Source organism: Etheostoma spectabile, chromosome 8 (assembly GCF_008692095.1).
Source record: "Etheostoma spectabile isolate EspeVRDwgs_2016 chromosome 8, UIUC_Espe_1.0, whole genome shotgun sequence".
Lineage (NCBI taxonomy): Eukaryota > Metazoa > Chordata > Actinopteri > Perciformes > Percidae > Etheostoma > Etheostoma spectabile.
In genome coordinates, this window is record NC_045740.1 from 9,341,150 (window position 1) to 9,345,535 (window position 4,386).

Below are 4,386 nucleotides of genomic sequence, written 5' to 3' on the forward strand. Positions count from 1 at the left end.
CATGCACGCCAGCACAGTTAAGCGACAAATATGTACATTATGTGCACCTTGGCACTATCACGATGACAAATTAGCCCATGCAGCGTGCGCTTTATTGCATACATAGGTTGAGGCACCGCTGCTCATTTACAATGTATCACATAAGTCAAACGCATAGCAAGATGTGGCATATGTTCCTTATTTTAGTACATCAGCTTTAAAGAAAACATATTCATATTATTATGATTGTCATTTGTCGTCTCTAACAAATCTCTACTACATAGTGATAAAGCCTGAACCCACTACAAAAGTGTTTTTTTTTTCATTTTGAATTTGTCTTCATTTTTCAACTTTACATTTTTATGTTTTCTGAACATTTTCCCACTTTATCTTTCGCCATTAAAACAAATTGTCCCTCACTTCAACTTAGTGCACAAGGCTTCCTGCATTCTGCCCATAAATGTAAGAAAATTGTGCCATCTACCCGCTAACCCCGGAACTGTAGCTCCAAGACCTTGAAGACCTCGGCTCACTTTAACACAAAGGGAAAAGCGACAAGCGCTGCACACGCTGGCGCCTCCTCGCACATCCACGACAGCAGCTGCCGACTGCTATTAGGCTGTAACTTTACAAGAAATGTGTGTTTTAAGCACCTGTCATCCACTCTGTATCCCACTGCGTCTGTCTGTGTGTGAATGGAAAAGGTAGTGTGTGGCCACTGGACACGAGAGTCCCCATTTGATGTTGTAGTTGTTAACATGATCAGAAGGAGCAGGGGTTAGAGAAAAAGGCAGGAGTCTATTTGGGAGGCTTGTATTAAAATAAAATTACATTAAGGGATAACCCTGAATTTTGCTCTAAATTGTTGCACATCATATGTGACCCGCGGCCATAATTTATAACGCTGAGCAAAAAATATGATCATGTTGTTGACAACACCAGCGCCTTTTTGTCCCTTGATATTGGATATAAGCGCTTTTGGGAGTTGTAGAGAAAATATTTATAGGCACTGCGTTCGACCTCCTGAGTTCATGTAGTGCATATTACACACTTGTTTGCAACACAACGTCCACATATAAAAAAACTAGTGATAGCTAAAGCCCCTTTAAATAAGGATTTGTCCTATTTAACCAAACCTCTCCTCTTCATGGAGTTTTCATTTGCGAGGAAGAAGAGAAATTGAGAAAAAAAAGTTCAGTTGAAAAAAAAGAAAAAACACTGCCAGACTTTCAAAAGGGGCACAGCGCTTTGTGATGATATAAATAGGGGAGATAAAGACAACTGCAGCTGATGTAGTGCAAGACTGTGAATATACCCCATGTTGAATTTCGCCCCATTTTGAGGAGCCTATTTCACTTCTTTTAACCCAAGCGCGCTCACGGTGAGCCTTTCAATGCCAGGAAAGCAGGCAACATTTCATATGATAGCTTGAATATTGCATGCCAAATAAATCCAAACGCAAGATACTATTCGACCACTGCTTCATGGCTGGCGCTTATAGTTTATAATATTAAAATTAGATATTTATATATATTATATATATTTATAGCCGAATGAGGACTAAACTTTCCTGGAGAAGCGGGCCAGTGAGGGTAGGACTCAAATAATGACATGCCCAGTGGTTTAAAGCACAGAGACAGAACGTTTTTAAAGCATGCAGTTTGATTTGTGCTAATATACACGATCACACACAGAGAGGGAAGGACCGAGACGAGTGGTGAGCCAGAGGGATGATTTGAAGAGACCGCAAACACTCTCCTGGATATTAGACAGCCCCCCAGCCTCCCAAAACCCGAACACATTATTTCATCAGGACTACTTCATAGGTATTGATCGATATAGGCCTACATCTTGTATCGATTTGTTACTTGGGGTACATAGATACTTTATTAAGATCCCCATTAGGTGCACCGCAGTAGTTGTCAGTCTTCCAGGGGTCGCAGTATTCAAGTTACAGCCTCGTCACTCTCAAATAGTTTGGAGTAGGACCCTGCATGTGACCACAACTCAGGTTTTACGCACACATTAAGTCAGAGATCACGTGCGAGGCCCCTCTGTCTGTGTGTGTGTGTGTGTGTGTGTGTGTGTGTGTGTGAAATGGCTGAGTAAGACATCTTAATTGACAGTGTCAGTTGTGCAGGTCTATTTACTCATCGTTCCCCTCTATACGAGCGTGCAGGTTCATGCCTGTTGATGAGCGCGTGTGTGGTGCGGGCAGATCAAGCTACAACATGATGATGATGCTGCTTGCCTCTGTGATGATGATAATATTGAAGACATTGGACATTAGCTTATGCGGATGCAAATGCCGCATACATTGCCCAAATAAGTGCTAAATGTGTAATCAATTTTGCATTAATTAGGCGGGCAGGCCTGCCTTTCTTCGCTTGTGTCCCTCCGCTCACGGCTCTGCACTCACCGCACCGCTGATGGAGATGTTTCCTGTTTTCTTCCCTGTAACTGCTCATTCTCATTGTGTGTGGGGGTGCGTGTGTGTGTGTGTTTTACCGAAACTTCAAACACGCACTCGGCAAAGCTCCCTCAAACTGTGAAATTAATTTGGCGTAATTCTGGTCGATGCTGGTGGAAGACTGAAGGTGCTTAAACAAAACAAAAAACTCACACCCTGAGCGTTATCTCTCGTCCAGTCTTCATCACCATCACCATCACCATCCCTGTTATTATTATCATCATCATTTGCAGCTCTAACACAATGAGCAACAGCCTACACGTTCACATATTCCACAGGTGAAAAACGGCAGATCAAATTAATTTTAACTTTTCCTAATAATCATTAGAAAACTCCTCATGTAGGCTACAATTTGATGCGGGTATTTTTTAGTATGGCAAACAAGTTAAGTCTCATCATTAGAAATCAGAGTCTCGTGAGGTTTAATTTATTTACTTTCTTGTGGCGGATTGTTGTTTCGTTGTTCATTGACATGGCACAGGAGGTGCGCCTGTCATTTCTGCAGAACGGAGCTTTCTGAGCATCTCACAGGGAACTCTGAGCGAACAGCAGACGTATTAAAACACGGAAATACAAAGGCCTGCGAACAGTTCAGCTCAACTTCTGTACGCCCAAGACCGAGTTTTTACGCATAATATAGTTGCGTTTTTTTCTACTGTCTGTAATTAATGTAGAAGTGGACATTTGCTGCCTTGATCAGATTTGATTTGGAAAAAAAGATTCTTCATGTCGCGTTGTATATAACATGTTTAAATAAAGTTCAAGTAAAAAATATGGAATACATTTATTGTTGACCTTACATCTATCTACCACCCACTCATATTTTCAAGGGAATCTCCACAGCTCCGGTTATGCTGGATTGTGTTACTCCTTTCTGTGTTTCCCCCTTCAGATGTTTCGCTTGTTGCGAAAACAGTCCCCATAATGTTGAAAATAGATTCCCCCCCCCCATGTTCAAGCTGACCTAACGTTCATTTTAAGACAATTGTGTGTGAACAACTCTTCTCATGTTCTGTTCGGATTCTTTCGCTCCCAATTCACGAGCTCCCGCGTAGAAACGCGCTGCATGTCCTACCTGCTTGATAAGCTTTTTTTTGTCACAGGGACCCACATCTGCACTTTCTGTGGCTTGATGGGGTTTTGTACAGACTGTCCATAAACAGACTACAGCCGAGAAGCTGAAATCCAGGATCACCAAATGATTACATCCTGTAAATGCACAACTGCAAACCAATCAGGACCCACAAGAGAAATTAAACGAGTTCTCTGATTTCTGGAGGACCCTGTTTATCTCCCTCGGTGACCCACGAGCGTCCCGGGACCTCAGATTGGGAACTAGTGTATAGCCTATGTGATCATATTGTTGAATTAGATTACAGTGAAATGACAGTATTGCTCAAGTTGCTGAGGACGCGCTGCAACCCCCCTCCCTTCTCATCTCACTGATCCCCGCAGGTCCCGGGACCGCTCCGGGACCCCCTTGCACTAATGAACAGCGATAACACATATAACTGGTGGACGCCAAAAGACAGCAGCATGCAGGCTGTTGTCATAGCTGGCTGTGCACACAGAAATCGGTCAACCTTATGAGAGGACAAATCTTCACGGAGGGTCTCAGTCAGCAGACGGAAGGTGCAGGAATATCTGCCGCAGCAGCGAGATGGCGCTGTTCTGCACGTTTAACCTCAGCTGTGCTCCGGTGCCCCGACTGGCTATTATGTGTTACATGTCTAACTAGATTTCTCTCTTTCTTCCTTTTGTTTTACTGGGACATGGCGCCATCAAAAAAAGTAAAAATATATATAAAAATAAAAAAAAAACATGCCGTGGCAGTGCGATGAGGCTTTGAGACTGTTTGAGTTGTGAATTTCACCTGTTTTAGTGACAATTTGAATTGACATTGTGGCATTTATTTTAGATGATGACCAAGGCCTATT